Source organism: Nerophis ophidion, linkage group LG28, assembly GCF_033978795.1.
Source record: "Nerophis ophidion isolate RoL-2023_Sa linkage group LG28, RoL_Noph_v1.0, whole genome shotgun sequence".
Classification (NCBI taxonomy): Eukaryota; Metazoa; Chordata; class Actinopteri; order Syngnathiformes; family Syngnathidae; genus Nerophis; species Nerophis ophidion.
The window spans coordinates 17,405,756-17,418,429 of NC_084638.1; the positions used below are offsets into that span (position 1 = coordinate 17,405,756).

Genomic DNA, 12,674 nt, shown 5'->3' on the forward strand with positions numbered 1-12,674 from the left:
TTTTCTTCAGGAGAGAACACACAAGCTGAAACAAATAACAGAAGAAATGAACAAATTAAAAAGATGGTTTGACATAAAGCAGACTATATTTGAATCTCAGTAAAACTAAAATAATGTTATTTGGTTACAGTAGACCGGATAGTCAAACACAAATACAAATAGACGGAGTAGACATTGAAAGGGTAAAAGAAAACACATGTTGGGTGTAATAATACATGATAAAATTCTCTACTGCTCACTAGTTACAGTGTTACAGTGCAGAAATATGGGAAATAACTACAAATGTGAGCTTCATTCACTAATGGTGTTACAAAAAAGATCAGTTATGAGAATGCATAATGTTGGATATAGAGGACATGCAAACTTTTTATTTATTGAATCACAAATATTGAAAATCAACGATTTGGTACAACTTGCAAACAGCTAACATTGTGTACAAAGCAAACTATAACCTGCTATCAAAGAATGTACAACAATTCTTCCCTACAAAAGAGGAGAAATATAACCTTAGAGGAAAATCTAATTAAAAAAAATGTGTCTGCGTGCACAACATTTAGAGCCTTTAGCATATTTGTATGTGGAATGAAATTATGGAATGGATTAACCAAAGAAACCAAACAAAGCACCAATAAGATCCAGTTTAAGAGACTGTTCAAAAAGTACAAAGAAAAATTATGATGGACTTCTTGAACCTTTTTTTTTTTTAGATAATGATTATTTATATATTTAATATTTGTTTACTGACTATTGTATATTAATTATGTAATTACTGTTCTGTTGCAGAGAACAAGGAAATGCGATACAATTGCTATGATATGAAAAGGCTTAGGATTAAATAAGTTCTGCTTCTTCCTACTCCTTTTCGGACTTGCTGTCATGAAACAACTGGAAATATGTGATGCATCACATGTATCGAAACTGAATGGCAATAACACGAGATAAAGTGAGCCCCTTTTAGACTCATTAGCTGACACGTACTGTTGTTTCTCATTATAATTCTGTTCAAGACACGGTTGGCAACCCCAAATTCACACTAAATAATTCAAGCAGCTGGAAAAAAAAAATCATATTTTTTGTCTCACAATCTGCTGTATGTGCATGTGTCTTTTTTTTACAGCAATACTTGAAACATTTGACGCTTGTTTTGCATGACTGCAAGTTAAAAGTGTTATCATGTGTGTAATGACAAACCACCTCAAAAACAGAATTGTATTTGACAAGTTTTTAATGACTAAAACACCCAGAATGTACATGAAACATTGTACACATAAAACACTGAATATCAAGAATATATGAACGGCCTACCTTGTTTACTTCCCAAATGACATCATCGGGGTGTTTGCCAATCAAGCAAAAATATGACAATGCAAAAAAGAACGGAAAAAACAGCAAAGTTTTCAAAAAATATAAATATTTTGCAACGCCTTGTCATAAAAATATTGTGTCACACTAACTAGTAGGGTTGGGTACCGAATTCAGTACTTTTGTGGGTAATGACCAAATTCCCTTGTTCCTATCAATTCACGTAAAATCAAAGGGTGCCATAGTTCGATACCTTTGTTGCATGTGACGTCATGTCCGGTTTCAGACTGGTCATGTCTGCTTTCAGACTAAACACGGGCTCACGTAAACAATCACTCAAGCAGCATTCAGGCTGGACTCAGCCAAACTCCCTCAAAGTCAAATTGCAATTTTCAACACCAACACAGTGTGCTTAATAAAAAATAGCTCAAACGCAAAGTAATGCGACACTCTTCCAAAATGCTCTAGCTTATTGCTAATTTACATAGGATTTGCCATAGACAGGCTATTATTAACATGAGCGGTTGTACATGGCGATTTCCACACCTTGGAATTTGGTAAAGGAAACGACAACTAAGATTATAGTTAGAATTTACAGTTTTGTGTTATGAGGACAATTCTTACAGTATTGACACTTTGTAGGGCGCAACCTAACAAATTTGTTTTCCTGGAAAAAAGCTACTTTCTAGTTTGACAACATACCATAAATAGTTATACAGTGCTGCCATCTAATGGTCTTGGAAGTGCAACTTTATTTCAAATGAGACTAATGCAATCAGAAAACAAGATATAACAACTGGACAGCAGTTCTCATGATCATTATTCTTAAATGTTATATAAAAAAAAAATTAACATTAACATACAAAAGTACTTAAAAATGGTACTATTGTTCCAAAATATTTGTAAAAATAATGATGAGATGTAACACAAGGTGATATTCACTGATAAGCAGCTGTCTATTGGTTTGAAAAGGAAAGAAGAAATCCTTGTCAATGTGATGACACATGAGGCCCAAATGATGACATCACAACTACATGGACACAAAGATCAACATCAACATTATTCACTGGCAAAATATTGTTGGAAAATGCAGATTGAAGGATTTTGCTCAGCCACAAACAGCCAAGGAAGACATCATGTAAGATGAGGAGCAATTTGTGCAGATGTGAAAGAAATGTCCAAGTGTGATGAGGTCCCTCAGCGATGGAGACATCTCTCTGTGTTCCAGTGCACAAAGCATCCTGGAGGAAGAAGATGACTCAGCACATTCCCAACAAAAGCAGGTGAATCCAAGTGCAGATGTTAGCATGTGGCAGAGTGAACATCATCTTCACACAAAGTCAGAAGAACATTTGGAGGTGCGTGAAAAAGCAAAGTCCTCACTGTGTGCCGACTGCTGTGTGTCACTCAGCCTTCAGCCTTCACGTCTCTCTGAGAGCTCTTTACCACTGTCACCAGCTGTCGGAGCACAAAACGCACCGTGAGCTGGTTACGCTGCTCATGCTAAGCTAACACCTCACTCTGGTGAAGGAAGTCCATCCAGAAGGTGCATCTTCACTCATATCACATCTTTTCAGCTGTAAAATTCAAGAAGCAGAATTCTGCTCTTCTACTTCCTGACTAGTCTAAGACTAAGTCTCCAAACAGGTTCAGTCTGGCTTCAAGGCTCATGTGCAACCAGCCCTCCAGTGTCTTAGTCAGGTACGGTCATGGTCAGAAGTTTACATACACTTGTAAAGAACATAATGTCATGGCTGTCTTCAGTTTCCAATCATTTCTACAACTCTTATTTGTTTGTGATAGAGTGATTGGAGCAAATACTTGTTGGTCACAAAAACATTCATGAAGTTTGGTTCTTTTATGAAATTAGCGCTTTGAGTGTTTAGAAAAGCGCGATATAAATCTAAGTTATTATTATTATTATTATTATGGGTCTACTGAAAATGCGAGCAAATCTGCTGGGTCAAAAGTATAAGTACAGCAATGTTAATATTTGCTTACATGTCCCTTGGCAAGTTTCACTGCAATAAGACACTTCTGGTTTTTCACCCCTCCTCTTGACAAAATTGGTGCAGTTAAGCTAAATGTGTTGGTTTTCTGACACAGACTTGTTTCTTCAGCATTGTCCACACGTTTAAGTCAGGACATTGGGAAGGCAATTCTAAAACCTTTATTCTAGCCTGATTTAGCCATTCCTTTACCTCTTTTGACGTGTGTTTGGGGTCATTGTCCTAATGAAACACCCAACTGCGCCCAGAGACCCAAGTTCCGGGCTTAAGATTTTAGGATGTCCTCAAGAATTTGTAGGTAATCCTTATTTAGCATTGTCCCATTTACTCTCTGTAAAGCCCCAGTTCCGTAGGCTGAAAAACAGGCCCAGAGCATTACACTACCACCACCATGCTTGACAGTAGGAATGGTGTTCCTCAGATTAAAGGCCTCACCTTTTACTCTTCCAAACATATTGTTGGGAATTGTGGCCAAACAGCAACATTTTTGTTTCATACCCAGCAATATGTTTGTAAGAGATAACGTGAGGCCTTTTATCCCAGGAACACCATGCCAACCGTCAAGCATGGTGGTAGTAGTATTATTCTCTGGGCTTGTTTTGCTGCCAATGGAACTGGTGCATTACAGAGAGTAAATGGGACAATGAAGAAAGAGGATTACCTCCAAATATTTCTGGACAACCTGAAACCATTAGCCCAAAGGTTGGGTCTTTGGCGCAGTTGGGTGTTCCAAAAGAACAATGACTCCAAACACCCGTCAAAGGTGGTAAAGGAAGGGCTAAATTGTGCTAGCATGAAAGTTTTAGAATGGCCCTCCAAAATTTCTGACTTAAATGTGTGGACAATGCTGAAGAAACAAGTCAATGTCAGAAAACCAACACATTTGTCAAGAGGAGTGGTCAAAAATTCAAGCAAAAACTTGCCAGAAGCTTGTGCATCGCTACCAAAAGCGCCTTATTGCAGTGAAACTTGCCAAGGGACATGTAAGCAAATATTAACATTGCTGTACGTATACTTTTGACCCAGCAGATTTGCTCACATTTTCAGTAGACCCATAATAAATTCATAAAAGAACCAAATTTCATGAATGTTTTTTGTGACCAACAAGTATGTGATACAATCACAAAAAATAAAAGTTGAAGAAATGGTTGGAAACGGAAGACAGCCATGACATTATGTTCTTTACAAGTGTATGTAAACTTTTGACCACGACTGTACATGAAGACAGAGACGCTAAATGGATTGCGCTCTCTATTTTGCTCATTTCAGAGACTCTGCGCAGGAGTTAAGTAGATGAGGTTTGCACATGTTTTAATACACACAAACCTTTAGTAGATCAGGCCCTTGATGTTCATTATCATGACCACTCATCAAAAGTTGGCTGTGATACTTTCTATTCCGTGCGCTTACACCAGTATCAAGCTACTCCTAATGGAGGGAAGCTTTTATTCTCCTGCTAAACTTGTAACACGTGTCTACATCACAGCTTAAAACAGCAAGTTTGCAAGTTGACCCTTACAAAGATACCAACAATCCAGAATGTTGATGGTAACAGAAACAGAAAGTCAATATTATATTGAATATACCTGACATAAAGGTGTATAACAAAGATGAATCAATTATTTTAATTACTTGTATCTTTGTGGGGGTAAACTTACAAAGTGTGTGAGTGATGCTTCACCACTGCTTTGTTTATTGTTCTGGTTTCCGAGAAAGAGAAGATGTTTTACTTACCAGCTGGATCGTATTGGGCTGAAATGAAAGAGAAAGCAGGTGAAATTCACATCTCGTGAATGACGGCAGAGACTTTTCCGCGTCTTCCTGAAAGAGAAAACATTTGTGTCCCTCACCTTGTCTGCTTCGGCGACGCTTGATGATGATGACGATGATGATGATGATGGGGGCCGCCAGGAGGACCACCACAGCGAGGACCGCCAGCGTGGCAGTGACGCTCACGTTGCCTGTTGGTATGATATGATTGATTTGTTTGACAGCTGCTTGATAAGTCACATGAAGGAACATCAGGTGGTTCCATTGACACTATTCAACATGTCCTAGATGTTTCTTTCTCACCTTCATGGCTTGCGTTGCTCAGGATGCTTCTTCTCTCCAGCTTGGTGACCAGGTCCTCCTTGACACCAGACAGCTGGAACACACATTCGTACTTGCCCTCCACCTCGGCCGTCACCTCCACTTTCAGCTCCACCGACATCTGGAAGGTTCCGTCGTGGTTGGGGAGCAGCTCTCCATGCTCCACGTCCTTCAAGATCTGCTCGCCGTCTTTCCTCCAAAACAAGTCGGCTCGGTCGGGGTAGAAACCTGTCGCAAAAGCACCGCAAAGGTCATGAAAGTGCCACCCCTTGTCACACAGTCCCAAAGGGTGCCGGACCAAAAAGCAAACAAATATAATAACAAATGAAAAGAAGAGGGAAACACAAAAGGATGACACAAGAGCACAGAGCTCCTGCCAACAGCAGCCACTACAGTAGCACCATCTTGGAAAAAAAATAAAATAAATACACATTTTTTTTATTTATTTTTTTTTATTTCAAATTATTGACCTATTCAAGGCTCCAATTACGTCACGTTAAATTTTCCACTTTGAGATATTGTTTGAGGAAAATGTAGCATATTTTGTGTTTGCCATATAAAAAAAATGAGCTGTTTTTTTTTTTTTTTAAAGACGAGCCTAAAACGAACAAACAAAAAACATAAACAACAACAAAACTTAGAATTGACAGATAGATCTGAAGTTGATCTCGAGATTGTTGTGTTAAAAGTAAACGGTAAAAAAAATGTATAATTTATTTTCCAACACTTTAATGAGTAGGACCCTATTGGATCCCCAATAATTTCAGTGTGATTTGTTTTTAAGTGTCATTGCTCGAAAAATAATAATTAATCAAAATCAATGATGTTATGAATTATTGACCTTTTTAATTCACCAATTATTATATAATCTCAAATATTCCAATTAAAAAAAACTATTGGATGAAAAAATTGCATATTTTGTGATTTATCCATAAAAAAAAATGTTTTTTTTGTGAGAAAAATAGTATACAACTTAAATCGTTAAAATCATTATATTGACAGATAGACTTAATGTTGATCTAGCGATTTAAAATGTGAATAATAATAAAACAGAATAATAGTGAATAATGACACATTTTAAATATTTTTTGGACCAAAACCCTTTTGGGTCCCCGGGATCAAGCTTGAGTGGAGGCCTAAATGTATATTGGTGATAAATATATTGTATTTGTTTTTAAAATGAAAAAAATGTGAAATGGCCCCCGCTTGCTTTGATTTTTCAGTGTGCGGCCCTAAGTGCAAAAGGTTTGGACACCCCTGGTCTAAACGTTTAAAACACTCTTTTAAAATGGCAAAAACAATAACCTAACACTTTGGTTTTATTTGTAATTATTTGTATTTTTGGAATAATTGAACAATTGATCATACATAAACAATGCACATACATATCAAGGCACTTTCAACACAATACGATTCAATATTTTACAGCAGGTTTAACAATTACATAGGAATATAAAATAAATCAAATTAAATACAATGCCAATACCAACAAGACCTTGAAAAATAAGATACAATACAAATGAGATTAAAATAAAAATATACATCAGTAAATTAAATAAATAAAAATATAAAAGGGATCATTAAAAAAAATATTTAAAATGGGATGGAGTGGATTTTTACACTCTTAATAAAAATATTGTTTTTAAAAATTTAAAACATTTATCATCATCGACCTCACTTCATTTGACACTCACAAGGATTTAGAGAAGAAACAATTAGATGCACCAATGTCTTTACATCTGAGGGCTCCACTAATTAAACATTCATCCGTGAAAGACAAAGTTGGATTTATTCGTGCTGCTGAGATCGTGACGCTAATGAGGAAAATGATAAGTTTTTTTGCAGTTTTTCTCCTGCTACAAATATTAGTCTCATCTACAATTCATGTCTGCCGTTGTTTTTAAGCTGTGAAGTCAGTAAAGTCAGTAAAGTTGACCCGGGAGGAAGTCGCTACTACCACAAAATAAAATGAAAGTCGCAACACCTTCAAAATGAGTGTTTTTTTTTTTTACGTGAAAGTAAATGAAAGTAATATAATGTATGAATGGATGGATGTATGTAGTGTAATATATTTAGGAGGGTTGTAATCTTTTAATGGCTGTTAAGTAGAGGAGACACGGACATCAGTGTGGATCTACAGGAGCTTTGTTTTTCAACTCGCCACAGAGTGAATTCCAGTCCTTCAGCAATCACTATTTCTTTGGAATCAAAGTAAATAATATCTACAAATAAATATATATATTACATATAGCCTACTATTTGCGCACTACTGACAAGTGATGCACCAAAAATGTAATCGTCTTAAATAGACTTTGCACACCAAAACCGGGTGTTGTGGTTGAAATATCCACAAATATCCACGGCACACACGAATGATGTAGCTCGCCCAAAGCTGATAAGAAAGTCACATTCAGGTTGCATTGCGTTTAGACTGAAGTCACACTTAAAATGATCAGATTCCAATCGGATTCAGGACGACCCCCTGATATGGCCTCAATCTGATGCCAAAACATCATATTAGAAGGACTTTGAAGCATTTGGACTGTCAAAAAAATCAGATATTTGTCACTTGAGGGCATAAAAATAATCAGCTTTATTGTGCACTGTAAACGGATCTATAAGACCTGCTCAGTGCCCTTGTGGTTAGAGTGTCCGCCCTGAGACTGGAAGGTCTTGAGTTCAAATCCGGCCGAGTCATACCAAAGACTTAAAAAATAGGACCCATTGCCTCCCTGCTTGGCACTCAGTATCAAGGGTTGGAATTGGGGGTTAAATCACCAAAATGATTCCTGAGCATGGCCACTGCTGCTCACTGATCCCCTCACCTCCTAGGAGGTGAACATAGGAATGGGTCAAATGGGGATGATAATTTCACAACACTTAGTGTGTGTGTATAACTATCGTTGGTAATTTAACTCTAAAATCATACCAAATATATATTTTAATGACTCACTCATTTAATCACATCAAGGATTGTTCGTTACATTTGTTTACCTTCATAAATCATGTGCTGTGTGTTGATAATTGAAAATATGAAATGAAGAGAAACAGTTTAATTGTTTCATCTTTTATATAGGCATAAGACATTTCAAGAAATACAATATTAATAACTATATATGTATATTCCAACAAGAATGTATGATGAGGGTGCTAATGCACAATTGTATTTATGTACTCTTCTCTTATTATAAACAGGAGGCTGCAACAACAATGCCAACACACAGCAATTCCACTCAATCTACGCTAAGCTGGCTGTACACTGTGGCATTGAACCCAGCAAAACTGGAAATGCCACAGCACAAGACAACACTAAGATCCTCCCTATGACGAAGGACTCGGAGGACAACATTCCAGATGCCTTAGTGGTGGTGCCAAAAGTTCTTGTCGAGCATGACTATGCCAACTGGACACCAACTCAAAACTGTCCCTTACCGGACAACCATGTCACCTACATTGGTGGCTGGGTGGTATGAAACATTCTCACCAGGCTAGCGTGTCACACATGTAGATTTGTCTTAGTTACAGAAGTTCTCACACGGTCAGACCACTTATTAAAATGAATAAACAATGGCGGCCTTATGTCTTCAATGAATATTCATGGTGTCCAGGTGTGCAAGTTGCAGCATGTACACGTTGAACAATAGGGTCCCAGAATAAAGCCCTGAGGAACCCCACAGGTCATAGCCCTTTGGTCAGAAACACAGTTACCAATTCTAAGAAGTGGATATTCCCACCCAGTTTTCTAACCTCTTTTTTAAGATATTATGGTCAACTGTGTCAAAGGCAGCCCTCAAGTCCAGCAGAACCAAGACTGGGACTTGTCCTGCATCCGTTTACAGGCCGATATCATTTGTCACAACAGTGCTGTGGTGCCACCTAAAGCCTGATTGGAAAGTATCAAACACATTGTTAAATAGGAGAAAGTCACCAAGCTTTTGGTAGTGATGCACAGATCGATACTGAAATTTCAACACAGCCGATTCCAGCTCTTTTTGCTATAATATCGATTCTCAAGTCAAAATATTCATAGTTTTGATACCTTATTTAATGTATATCATTAACATGACCACAGTGTAAAGTTACTAAATCACTGAGATCTTGTCGAAATGAAACGCGAATGGTGGGAACTACTTTTTCACCCGCAGAGGTAAGTACGTAGCGCAGCGGCACATTGTGCTGTGCTCAGTCATTCAGTCGATCAATTGTTTATTTAAGTAATATTACCGTCAAGTAAAATGAGTCAGTCAGTATTATAAAACAGAAAGTGCATGTTTCCTTTTATGTAGACTATTTGAAGACACTTCATACAGAGTTGAATATAGACAAGAAAATGCATTTAGTGCAGAATAACACCATTATTTGTTTCGCCCTCTGACTTTATATCGTTTGAAGATGATTCCCCAAGATTAGCAGCACTCAAAATACAGTAGGTTTTAAACATTACCAGACCCATTAAGTATATTTGCGCATAGTATCAGTATCAGACCCGTATTGCCGATACCAGCCTGGATATTAGTTATCGGATCTGAAAAAAAATCAGTGGTATTGAACATCACCAGCTTTTGGGAGACACCTTTTTTCAGGACTTTGCCCAATAATGGCAGGTTTAATAAGGGCATATCGTTGTTCAACACTGTGGCATAAAGACTATTACTTTTACAATTACTAAGGTTGTATAGTAAGCAGTGCGTATGAAATGATTGGTGTTTACGGCGGTCACTTACCCTGTCTGGTCAACTCGTACGTGTCGAGAATGTGTGCACGCGTACAAAAGCAGTCCAAGAGAGGCAACAACCAATTTGCAATGATGTTATTGTTAAGATAGGATTTACATTCAATGTAACTATCCAAATTGCTATTATTAGTTAACAACACCCAAAGCTAATGTATGTGTTACGTACGTATGTAGTTACATCATTACAACCTAGAAGCCGAAAGAAGGAGAGCGTCAGGGGTATTTGTTGTCGAACCCCAAGATGCACAGACGGAGGAAGGCATAGCATATGAAAACATTATTTAATTAAAACTAAACAAGAACAAACAAAAAGCACGCACGTGGGCGGAATAACAAACTAAGGGAGCTAGCACTAGAAGCTAGAAAACAAAAAGGAACTTTAGCATGGAAGCTAGTGGATAGCAAACAGAAAAACTGGAAATAACTAATGGCTAACAAGAACAGCTTACCGCTACGACGACCAGGACAAAATGTAGCATGACAGGTAATAGCTGAAAAGAATCACAGATACGACAAGAGCAACATATGGCAACGACAAGTCCGAATGACAATACAATGATCCAGCACTGACTGGAGGAACAAAGCAGGTAAAATAGGAGCTGGCCGATTGACATCAGGTGAGACCAGATGAAAACCCGCTGTGATTACATGAAGAAAAACAACAACAGTACAGGACTACAGCCTGGGGCTGGGCTTTACGTAGGGGTCTGTCAGACACAGGTCACTTGTGTTCAGTTTGTCACATGCAGTGGACGTGGGCACTCATCTGGGCACAAAATTCATTCACTCCAATGTACGTGTGTTGCCCACTTGCTTGTAAATTGATGAAAACGGCAGTGTTTTTGTTTTTAGGTGTCTTGATCATATCAAATGAAACTTATAATTTGTTTATTACAAAATGTAGATTGAAACATTAAAGGTTGACTATGTAGAATTACAAGAAAAACAACAGAAAAAGAATTCCAACAGTCGATTGCCAGACCGTTGCTAAGTAAAACGGGCCGTTGCTAGGGACTCCGCTCTGAACAGAGGACAGCAGAGGAGGACTGCTAAGCAGGATATATACGTTATGTTTCATTTTTACCGTCATTGACAGCATCATAAATGACTTGTAACTTGTTACAGGGACAGTGGAGGCTCTCTGCCTTCCAAACCACTGCTGCTCAGAGCCTCCGCTGTCACTGCTCTCGTCAAGTTGTAAAAAAAAAAAGGAACACCCTAGGCACCGAAAGTCCGCGATGATAAACGTGTTTATGACAGATAAGACTACACATATACACCCATCCTAACAAGTATATGATAAATCTAGACAACTTTTCCTTTTCTTTTACTTTCATACTGCAACAGTGATTGGATGTTTACCGAGGGCTGAGGGGTGTGTGCGGGTGTGTGTGTGCTGCGCAGCCTGTGGAATGTTGAATACACGCACAGCGGAGGGAGGGATGCGAGGGAAGCCGACACTACTATATCGTGTGTGTCCCTTTTTCGGTGAATTTTTCCGCTTGTGCAGATAATTTTGTCAACTTGTAATGTAATTTTGTGAGTTTATTAAAATGTGCTTTCTCAAATTTTGATTTGGGGGCAAGACATTTATTTAAGGGGGCTCTGCCCCCTCTTGCCCCTGCGTAGACGCTTGTTTCAAGCCGCTTAACCGCAGTGACTGTTACAATATGATTTTTATGTTGACACTCCAGCCTATTAATACATGTTGCAGGGGGGAACGTTTAGGGTGAGAAACACTGTACAGGAAGTAAGCGGGCTGGTGTGAGTGAGCCACCTTGGATTGTAACTGCATTGAAGTTGACAATAAAGTAGAAGTGAGCAACTATACTGCTCTAACCGTCCACTCTTTATGGTTGGGAATATAACAGACTATATTGAAACATGGTGGCAGCGGTAGTTCAACTTTGAGACCGCCACGAACGTAAAGGTTACCATGAATTGATTAACGTGGACCTTGACTTAAACAAGTTGAAAAACCTATTTGGGTGTTACCATTTAGTGGTCAATTGTACAGAATGTGTAATGTACTGTGCAATCTACTAATAAAAGTTTCAATCAATCAATTCAATCAAGAGGCAACGCTAATGGCTAACAGCTAACGGGACCAGAGCTGACAGAAACCGCAGCATAGAGTGAAGTGACGGAAACGGAAATGGAGCAACTGAGACATCCGCCGATACTTCGTTTGGACTCTGCTAACTTGGCGAAGTCGTGGAAATGTTGGAAAGAGGAATTTACTCTATACATGGAACTGACGATGCTGGAAGCAGAGGAGGTTATGAAGGTGAAACTTTTCTACTACCTAATCGGCGAAAGGGGAAGGGAGCTGCTGAACACGCTGGAGGGCAGCAGTGGATCGGCGAGGAGGAGTGAGCTTGATTATGTTGCTGTTTGATGGACATTGTTACCCTAAACTGAACGAGACAGTAGAAAGATACAGATGTTTTGTGCGCAATCAAGTATTGGAGGAAAATATTGACAAGTATGTCACAGATTTAAAGTTTTGGCAAATACGTGCAATTCTGGAAGTATAA

The 12,674-nt window shown here is 38.4% G+C and overlaps 1 protein-coding gene across 3 annotated transcripts in view; it reads right to left on the minus strand.

Moving 5' to 3' along the window:
* Nucleotides 1-1,207: 1,207 nt before the first annotated feature.
* The window catches only part of LOC133545492 (major histocompatibility complex class I-related gene protein-like), a 291,962-nt gene continuing 280,495 nt past the window's right edge, over nt 1,208-12,674 (minus strand). For all 3 annotated transcript variants that reach the window (XM_061891141.1, XM_061891142.1, XM_061891139.1), the window contains exons 6-7: nt 5,046-5,063; nt 1,208-2,760 (exon numbers count right to left, since the gene is read on the minus strand). The gene's annotated coding sequence lies outside the window, so the exon portion shown is untranslated. The remainder of the gene's footprint in view (nt 2,761-5,045; nt 5,064-12,674) is intronic.